Source organism: Danio aesculapii, chromosome 20, assembly GCF_903798145.1.
Source record: "Danio aesculapii chromosome 20, fDanAes4.1, whole genome shotgun sequence".
Lineage (NCBI taxonomy): Eukaryota > Metazoa > Chordata > Actinopteri > Cypriniformes > Danionidae > Danio > Danio aesculapii.
The window spans coordinates 43,529,093-43,539,426 of record NC_079454.1 but is presented as its reverse complement, the minus strand read 5'-3'; the positions used below and the strand labels follow the sequence as shown (position 1 = coordinate 43,539,426).

Below are 10,334 nucleotides of genomic sequence, written 5' to 3'. Positions count from 1 at the left end.
ATGTGTATTTATATAGCGCATTTATTGTGTATTACATGAATGCGATCTCAACTTGTAATACTGCGCTCATGAGATTTGTTATTGAAATAACGCTATAGGTAGTTGATAGATCTGTGTAAAAAAAGGCCTGCCACCACAGCTGGAAAAAATCCTAGAGGAAACACTGAAATAAAAAAATCCACAATTTCTCTTTTATTCTCTTTTATATCAGGGGCCATGTGCACCGAATGACAAGTGAAATCTGCTCCTCTCTATCTCATTCAAGTTTAGATTGCTTTATTGGCATGACATGTTGTATAGTATAGCCTAAGCATTTTAGATGTATAACATAAGTATTGACATCATCAAATTGATAAATTATACAGCAAATGAGAATTAAATGACAGAAAAAAGGAATTAAACAGACAATATCTGTAGAAAATTATAATTATTGCAAAAATAAAACATGTAGGTTATTTAAATGAGACAAATTGAGTACCCATTTCTAATGGTGTACCAATATTCTGCAGCCAATTTAGATGTAATTTCGTCCTCCCGAGTATTTAGTCCTCCTGAGTCGTTTAAATTAAAGAATTAATTATTGTTTCTCTCGCTCAGAAAATTAACAACAGCTTAGAAAACGAAAGCAAAACCAAGTCCCAGACATTATAGTAGATTTAGAAACCCCAGCCGAATGCAAAAAGGTCTGAGTCTCTTTGAGTCTGCAGAGCACGTGAGACTGTCTGGGACTGTCTGAGCAGTATAAAACGGGTTAATGAGAGAAGATTTTGCAGTGGTTAATTGCTCGCGGATATTTGGTTATATTGAGCGCATACAAAAGAATTGAAAAAGACTGATGACAATAATAGTAAAAAAAGCGTCACTAAATATACTTGAGTGGCCATTAATATACCTGGGTGGTCCGCCCAAGTAAAGTCTATGTGTGTGAAACACTGTAAAGGGAGGGTATTCCACAGTTTTGAACCTGCTACTGCAAATGAATGATTATATCTGAATCTGGGGACCTCAACCAACAACTGGCCTGCTGATCATAAGACCCTGTTCGGTTTGTGAATCTTTAAAATCTTACATAAATATGAAGGTGCAAGACCATTAACTGCATTAAAAACAATCAATTCTGAATTTAACAGGGAGCCAGTGAAGAGAGTAAAGGACAGGGTTGATGTGCTCTTGTTTATGACTATTCGTCAGCATGTGAGCAGCAGTATTTTGCACCAGTTGTAACCAATGAAGTAAGGATTGGTTAATCCCAACATACTGTAGTGCATTGCAATAGTCCAGACGAGAGCTGATTAAAGCATGAATGGCTTTCTCTAGATCACGCTGACTCAAAAATGGCTCGACTTTGGCAAGAAGGCAAAGCTGGAAAAAGCCTGCCTTGATCACTGAATTACTCTGTTAATTAGACTTTTAACTCACTCCCAAATTTTTAACTACATGCCTAACTTGGGGAAAAGCTAAGATAATTTGAGGCCACTCATGTTTGAGTTGCCAAACACATTACATTCTGTTTTGTCTTCGTTCAGAGAAAGTTCTGTGACGAGAAGGTGCTCGCTGCAGAGCCAATTAGGAGGAGCTAGAGCTCTAGCTCCCCCTCGCTGGAGCTAATGGGTGGGGCATATGCATCATTGGTCTAGATGCGGGTAGCCTCCGTCCAAACTGCACAACCTGCATGGCACGGTAAGACATCTGAACCATACCTGTCAACCCTCCTGTTTCTCCCGTATTTTTAGTCTTTCTCTGAAGGGTGGCAAATACACATTAAAGAGCCGAGTCTCCCCATACTCAACCTTTACCACCGAACCACCAGGGGCCGCTCTTACTCTTAAATGTGAGTCTGTTCTGTGCTTTCGCTTTGTTGGAAGGACATATGCCTTATTTTCCCAATGTTGACAGGTATGATCTGAACTGTAAAGACAAACTGAACTTTGAGATGTGTATAAAATCTAAATCCTACACTTATTGCTGTTTCGACATGACTATTAATAGTATTGTTATATTCTGAGCCCCTGAAACATTAATCGTGAGTGTTTTGGCATAACTATCAATAGCTAGTAAGTGCTAGCATTCTCCCATCCCCCATGCTACATTTTAGCATGTGTAGTGTTTTTATTTAATAATAGATTTTTTAATTGAATGTAAGTTTTTGTTTAACTTGCACAGATGCATCAGACAATACTTTTGCAAGGACAGGATCCACTGCTGTCTATCCAGAGATGTACAGTGGGCTGCCAAAAATACCACTGTGCCTACTGTAAATCGATGTGTAACCATTTACATGAGCTCCGAAATCATGTAGCTAATCACATGCAAAATGCAGTTCAAGAAAAAGGTATGTGTGCGTAAAACTTTTTTTTTATTACAGTACTGTGGGTGTGAGAAACACGTCGTACTTGTTACTCTGAATTTCACATACTTTGCTTACATTTTTTTTTGTTATTGGTTTCTGCATTACATTAATTAATTTGAATTATTATACATATTAACATATTAAACAAGTATATAAATACTCTATAAATGCTCTTTACATGGCAATCAGCCTGCAAGGGTTAATGTAGAGTTTGTCAGGCATTTGTTCCAACTGAGTAGTAGCATGTTCAGCTAATACTTTTTAATCATGGCTTAATTTGGTAGAATTACGTGTGTTCTGATTGGACAGAACAAAACTTTCACACACACTGGCCTTAATGTTTGGTGGGAGTGTCTAAAAAATAAATTTAAAAAAAGGATGTTAATGTTGTGCTATTGAGTGTGGGGTTTCATCACAAAACCTAAGCATAGGCAATGCACTGTATTAAACATGTAAACAAGACATTTTGGTTAATTTTATTCTTTCTACATTTTAGATTATCATCATCAAGTGTGGTCCAAAGTGCAGGCCATCACCACATTTTCACTGCTGTTACTGTACATCAACAGTAATTAGACGCGACAGTCTTATTACACATTTTAAAATGTGTAAAAATTCACCATCTGGACAATCACTATCCCCAGCATCAACAGCACCACCTCCATCTTCAGCATCAGCCGCACCATCACCAGCAGCAATAGCACCTGAACCATCACCAGCATTAGCACCACCACCAGAACCATCAGCAGCTCCAACACCACCACCATCCCCAACAGCACCAGAACCATTACAAGCAATAGCAGCAATACAATCCTCAGCATCAACAGCACCACCATTCCCAGCAGCAGCACCAGAACCATTACAAGCAATAGCAGCACTACAGTCTCCAGCATCAACAGCACCACCATTACCAGCATCAGCACCACCACCATCCCCAGCATCAGCAGCACCACCACCACCATCCCCAGCATCACAGCACCAAAACCAACCACAGCATCTTTTTCAACAAAAGATAACGTGTCCGACAGCAAGTCAGGGTGTCTTGCACACACTGTGGCATAAAAATAAATCAAAGGAACTTGGGTTCATATCAACCGAAGACACAAGCAAAGGGTAGAAGATATTACAGCAAAGCGACATTTATTATGCCAATGCATTGATGCCAAAAATGGCATCTTTGCTGTTGATAAATCATTCTTTAAGCCATGCTCTCCTATACATGTTAAAAAAAAAACGAGGGGTGCAAGCCAAAAAAATATCTGTGAATTAGATGAATGCAACACAAATGCTAAATTTGCAGTTAGGAGTGGAATTCATCTTAAGTCATTACTCTTCTGTCCCCTCTCAGACATTACACCCATCATTTTAGATGAAGAGGTACTGACAGAAATGGTTACTTGCAGGTTTTATGGGAATACAAGGAAGCAGAGCTGCTTAAACCTACATAAGGCAGCTACTGATGCAGGTGTTCCACTTTCTGTTGAGATGACTGTTGGAGGGCCATCATCCAAAAAGTTCATTTCAATATATGAGCAAAAGTGTCATACCACAGCAGACTGGGTAGGGTAATAGCGGCCTATGATGCAAAAAAGAAGTTCTGGCACTGTCCATGTGCCAAAGCAAGACAGTCATGTCTTCATAAATCAATTGCAAAATGGCATCTTTTTACTACTGACTGAGATCTGTTCATGACTGCAGCGAGTGAAATTACGCCAGATTCAGTAGTGAATAATCAAGTGACAGATTCTGTATCCAAAGCAGTGCCAGGTATAGATGAAGGACATGCATATCCTCCAGATGATGCAGGCCTTCAAAAGATGGTTCACTATTTAATGAAAAAAAGCTCTTCCTGCCCAACTGCCCCAGCATTCGGTTACTGGTTCCAAATCTTTGCAAGATATTCCAAGGCAGTTCATACCAAAAGAAACATCATGCATGGAGTGTGCCGGGCAACTTACTGAGCCACTGCTCATAACAGCAGATGCCAAACTTGTCACTTATACTGGTGTTGTAAATGGTGAGACATGTCAAAATATATCATGTAAATCTTCTTAGCCGTATTTCTAATGTTAAAAACAAAGCGGAGGTCAGTGCACTGTGGACTGCTAGATGATTGAAAGCAAGCAATAACGATATTGTACTTTTTCTTTTGTTTTCGTTTTTTAGGCTTTTCTACATACTGCAAGGCATGTCCTGACTGTGGGCTGATGTACAGATATCAAGAAAGGAGTAATGGAATTCACAATTTCAGTGACCATATACTCCTTACCCTTCATTTCATGTATTGTACTACGTGGGTCACTTCAGGTAAGAAAAAACATTAATTAATGTTTTGCTGTTCTTATTTTATGAATTTGTGCCTTACTATGTTTTATACTTTCTTAGACTTAGCATTCTGTAAGCCGAGCAATTGAAGTCCTTGAGCAAACAGAATACTAGACCTTCTATAGAAAAGCCATAATACTTCATGCCTACGTGCACTTTGAAGCCATGACTTCACACGACTACTTATATACTTGTTACAAATGTGGATACTATCCACCAGTGGTGGTCATGGACAGAAAGGGTGTATTCAATATCCCTGGTAAGTAACAGAACTAACAGCTTTTAATTAATAAATGAAAAATGACAATACTTTTTAATACCATGATTAAATCTGCAGTAAGTGAAATGGAGGCTCCACCAGCACACTTTGATGGCACTGTTGATAGCAAACAATTTTGGCACTCTGTGACGTTTGAAATAGTTTGCAGCGGATTGATTACCTGTAAGTTGGCCACCTACTTATCTACTTAAGTCTCTTCACCTAAAGTATAGGACTTGTCTATTCCCCACAAGATTGCAGCAATAGTATTGTGATACACACTTTACATGTTACTACTATTGTTTTGTCTTCATCACAATTATGATACAACATTCTTAACTGAAAGTAAATTTGAGTGTGGGTTCACACAAGTTGCTAACATTTGATCCTGTTGCTGTATTTACTCACAGTTGTTTGTTATATATAGTTGCATGGTGTTTCCAAAAAAATGATGCAGTTTTTTTTCAATTTCAAGGTGGTCGACAAAACCCGTTTGTGGTTGTTCTAAGTTATAACAACTGGGCTCCTTGGATTGGACCAAAAACTAGAAGAGAGGAGACAGTTTTTAACAAAGAACATGAAAAGCTTCATGCACCAAGACAGGCTACTGAAATGGCAGATCTCCAGATGACAGAGGAGAGACTTCAAGATGCACTAATTAATCGCAAGGTAATGGCATGTTACACTGATTATTGATTCACAGTGTTTGAATTAAGCTAAATATTATTTCTTCTTAAAATAATAGGTGGACATGGTTCGAAAACTGTGCAAGCAATGTGGCTTAGACTTAAAAGGCTTAAAAACAGACCTCATCCTAAAACTGCGGGATGAAATGAAGAACAGGTCATCTTATGACAAGATCTTTGAGAAGGTCTGGGGAGCTTCAGGTAAGATCAATCTTTCACTGTGCAGTTAGATCTGTAGCTTTGTCTGTTTATTCCACAGTGTTAAAAAGTCCTTCTGCCTTGTAGGTCAAGCATACAAGTAGCAGTAGCAGTTATTAAACATTGTTTATGTAAGTAATATTAAATGAATTATGTGTTTTCTGAAGGTGGTTGGGCAGTTGTTATGTGCCCCTGTGCAGTGGTGTACTCCATAACATTTAATTTAAGAGCAGAGATTCCCAGAGACTATGCTGACATGTTACTTAGCTGGAAGCACTTTCCAAACATAGTCATATACAACTTTGCAAGAGGACTGGCAACACATACCAACTTGAGGGAGCCTGAAAAAATGCCATTTAGCCCACACGAGGGCCGGCTGGCTGAAGCAACCACAGACAATCTACAGCTGGCTGGTGAGGGAAAGCTAAAGGTCAGTTTACCTTGGCTCAAAACAAAGAAAACAGATTCCGACACAGACTGCCACCCGATCACTGGGTCATCTGACCACTACACCCTTCTATGACATTTTCCATGAGAGGAATACAAAGGATGCTAGAGATACCCTTCGGAGGATTGGACTTGTCCCAGAACTGGCTGGCTGGGTTAACAGCCAGTGTGCTGAGCAATTATTTGCAGACATGAGGAAGAACAATTATTTTTTGAATATCCTCACACCCTCTCAGCACATCTTTATGATGCGGAACATACTACACCACTACAACACAAATTGCAATATTAAAACTAAAGCCAGCATCCAGAAAGTAGTAGGCAAAGATCTTCAGTTGCAGTAGGATCACAATGGTCAGATAATAATGGGTAAATTAATTAAGGTGTTTATTTTGTCAGTTGTTTAACATTGAATGTTCATCTGTATTATTTTCTTATAAGCTGTACTGTTGTTGTTTTGTTTTGTTTATTACAGGAACAGCTGCACAGATACCACCTGAGGCAGATGCACCAATACAATACAGTGAGGGACAGAAAACTAAGTAAAAAAGCAATAATACATCTGAATTTAACAGTATGAATCTTCTTCATCTTGGGGAATATTTTATGATACTTCATTTTCTACTGCTCCTGTTTTCACATCAGGAGTTTAGATCAAGAAATAGTTTTTTTATTTTAAACTTGTGATCGTACACTACTTGTGTAACTAAGCTAAAAACAAGCTTTACTAAGAGCATAAAAAATCATTTAAAATATGGATCTTCTCTTAAGACTGTTCTATCCCATCTCACTTAGTTCAAAGTGCAATGACAAGCCAGACAGATGAACAAGCAGGCAGTAGGATATGGGATGTTGACTATCTCCCAGCAGAACAGAATTCGGTAATTTATTCATATTGCAATGATTGTCATAAGTATTTTTAATCTGGATTACTGTTCATATTTGTTATATTTTATTGAGTTATATAACAATGTTTATTTCATTTTATCAGCTGGCTTATGTCTTGGATAGAGCCAAAGATCCAAGTGAGGATTTACTTCAGTTCAATTCAATTCACCTTTATTTGTATAGCGCTTTTACAATGTAGCTTCACATAAAAGGTCATAGTAAATAGGAACAGTGTAGTTCAGTTTGTAGTGTTTAAGTTCAGTTCAGTTTAGCTCAGTTCAGTGTGGTTTAAAAATCACTACTGAGAGTCCAAACACTGAAGAGCAAATCCAACGATGCGCAGCTCTACAGATCCTGAACCATGCAAGCCATTGGCGACAGCGGAGAGGGAAAAAAACTTCACTAATTGGCGAAAGTGAAGAAAAAAAATCTTGAGAGAAACCAGGCTCAGTTGGGCACGGCCATTTTAATTTCTCCGCTGGCCAAACGTCTTGTGCAGAGCTGCAGTCTCAGCGGCCGAGGCTGGAAGCTGGCCTCAGCGAAGACTCGTCTGTCCCTGGAGGGTCACAGGAATCAGTCTCACGTTCTCCACTCCTCCATGACCACCACAGTAGCTGCTCAGGATACGGCCTGGTCCAGGATATGGAAACCTTGGGATCATCTCGTCGTTGGTCTTGGATCGAATCAGTGATTGCATAGTCTGAGGGCCTCGGGAAGAGTATCCCCAGGTGGAAATGGAGAATAAAGAGAATAATTAGCGTAGCTGCTGTTCATAGTGTATATAAACAAGGTGCAGAAACCTGTGTGGAAACCTGCTAAGTGGTGCACTGAGTCTATGCTTTACTTCAGCTAAGACCAAACATTAAAGAGAGGTGACTTTTGGTCTTTGGTCTTTGATGAGTTAGATGCAACGGTAAATGTCCATTCATAAACATTATTTTGCTGTTGACATAGGGTTGATATGAATGCAAATTTACTAATAGTCATTATTTAATTTATGAATTTTTTTTTTTTACTAGATTGCTAATCAGTGCTTTCAGCTCATAGCTACACCTGCAGCTTCACAGGTCAGTTTTATAGCATTTGTTCAGTAGTTCAGTAATTGTTTAGGAATTTAGAGGTTATGAAAATGTTCCAATGTCATACTGCACTATGTGTTTCTATCTTTTCAGGGCAAAGATGTGTTTGCTGTCAACAGTTATGTGGTGGTCACGTGGTTGCCTCCATATAACAATGATCATCCTCTGCCAGCTTTACCTGTTAGTATGCTTTAAAATATGTGGTACACACATTGTTATAGTTAGCTTTTTTTGCAAAATTAATTGTTAGTGCAAGAAATCATTAATCTTATACAGGATATTCATCATCATAACTGTGGTTCACCATGATTCTCATCTTACATTATGATGCTGCAACCAAGGACTTTATTTTACTTCCCTCATTGGAGTCAGAGCACTAGATTATATGTGTAACTTATATTTTTCCATATGTTAGCCTGCTATGCATTATGTAATTTTACTTTTTGGTTGTTACGGCAATAATAACACAAGACTACATTACGGTCTCTCGATTTGTCCAATTCTGAAGGATGCACCAATATTTTGGTAATTGGAAAGTTTAAGGAGAAAAGTTAGTTTGAGGTCAAGTTTGCACATCATCATAATGTGTTTTAAAACAAGATGTTAAGTCACACTAATGGAAGGAAATTACTTTACAAATGTAAAGTATTTTAAGATTATTAGAATCAGTATTTTCATTTTTTCTTTGGCCAAGAATTTTCTTCTTCTGTGCATCACCAATTTTTAATGTCATGTTCTTTTACAGATCCTCAAGCCAAAGTCAAGAGAGATTTTATTTTTTGACTCCATGAACCCTAGAGACTTTGTACATCAGAGCTACATTCAGATTTTCAGGTTTTCACCTGAGGATAGCACATTTCAAGTTCTACCATTCTGTGTTCATACTAATAACATGCATGGGTTTGAAGATAATACTAACACTAATTAATGTCTTAAGTAAACCAGCTTGTTTTATTATGCAATAGTCTTTACCTCATTTTGAATAAACTGGCTATACATTTTTTTTTTTAGCAGGTGTGAAGAGTGGAAGATGAAATCGACTTCATGAACTGAAATGTGTCACGCATCATGAATGAAGTGAATCTGTTTGAGCTCATACTTTTATGTTTTAGCCAGTTATGGTTTTCAGGATTATATAATTCAATCATTGTAAAACCCATACCTCTGGCTGTAACATAAAGCTCCAAAAATTTTATTGCAATATGGTCAAGTACGTCTTTGTTTAAATGTGACTGCCCGTAAATATAATGTCTTTTATTATTATTTTAGAAAACTGGCAAGTCACATTTCTCCTGGACATTGGAACATTTCTGTACTGGCAAATTTTGAGGTACAGCTTCTTTTTCTTTTTTTTAACAACTACTTTGCTTGTGAACTTTTTTATATTGGAGTGTTAAGAAAGAATGTAGTCGCAAGTAACTGGCTTTGGATGAAATCATGATGCATTTATAATGCATTTATTGTATATGGTCTAACTGTATATTGCTCATAATTAACAGGGTGCCTCTCTTCAGCTTGGAGGAATTGATTGTGGGGTATTCATCTTGATGGTAAGTAGTCTTATAATTGTTGTACAGCTGTCTCTGTGTGTCTGCTTACATTAAAAGTATGCACTCCATGTTACACTCTTAAAGCCATTTGATTTTGCTGCGGTGAGTTTGCATCAATTTATGGTTATTTGTAAAGCAAAAGGTCTGTGAAAACACTTTCAACAACATTTTTAATAGCTATCTTTTATCAGTCTGACATGCCTAAAATCAGGAAGTGGTGGTGCGATCAGTTAATTCAGACATTTCTTTTGACAAGGTATGATAGTGATAATTATACTTTCGTTTAAAATATCCATTTTGCTGACCTGTAAGTGGGTGGAGGAGAACCAACACCATTTTGCTAAGAAGATTCAACTGCCAAAGATCTTAAGGATGAAGGAGGAAGATGCCTTGTTGGCTATCACAATGCGAGACTTGTTCGTAAACACCATGTTTTATGAAGGGGAAATGGATGGAGAACAAATTCTGGCTCCTTCTTTTTCATTTGTCAGAGAGGAAATACAAGACAAAAGAGATATCCGTGTGTCTTGTTTACACAACCCTCACTTGTGA

The 10,334-nt window shown here is 37.9% G+C and overlaps 1 pseudogene; it reads left to right on the top strand.

The window, feature by feature from the left end:
- The first annotated feature begins 3,835 nt into the window (after window positions 1-3,835).
- On the top strand, window positions 3,836-10,334 carry LOC130247402 (uncharacterized; annotated as a pseudogene).